Source organism: Brassica oleracea, chromosome C5, assembly GCF_000695525.1.
Source record: "Brassica oleracea var. oleracea cultivar TO1000 chromosome C5, BOL, whole genome shotgun sequence".
Classification (NCBI taxonomy): Eukaryota; Viridiplantae; Streptophyta; class Magnoliopsida; order Brassicales; family Brassicaceae; genus Brassica; species Brassica oleracea.
In genome coordinates this window covers 9924950-9925333 of record NC_027752.1, presented here as the reverse complement: position 1 = coordinate 9925333, position 384 = coordinate 9924950, and positions in this window count along the sequence as shown.

The following is a 384-nucleotide window of genomic DNA, read 5'->3' as shown; positions in this document are numbered from 1 at the left end:
AATAAAAAAAAAATATATATATATAATATAAATTTCTATATTTATTTACCATTTTTAATATTATTGAAACTATTTTTTGTAATTATTAAACTATTTTTTATTTATTAAAACTATTTTTTGTAATTATTAAACATTTTTAATATTATTAAAACTATTTTTTGTAATTATTAAACATTTTTACTATTATTAAAACTATTTTTTGTAATTATTAAACTATTTTTTATTTATTAAAACTATTTTTGTAATTATTAAACTATTTTTTATTTATTAAAACTTTTTTTTGTAATTATTAAACAATTTTTGTTTATTAAAACTATTTTCTGTAAAACTATTTATTTATTTGTGATTAAAAACTATTTTTTAAATATGTTTTTTTATTTATTA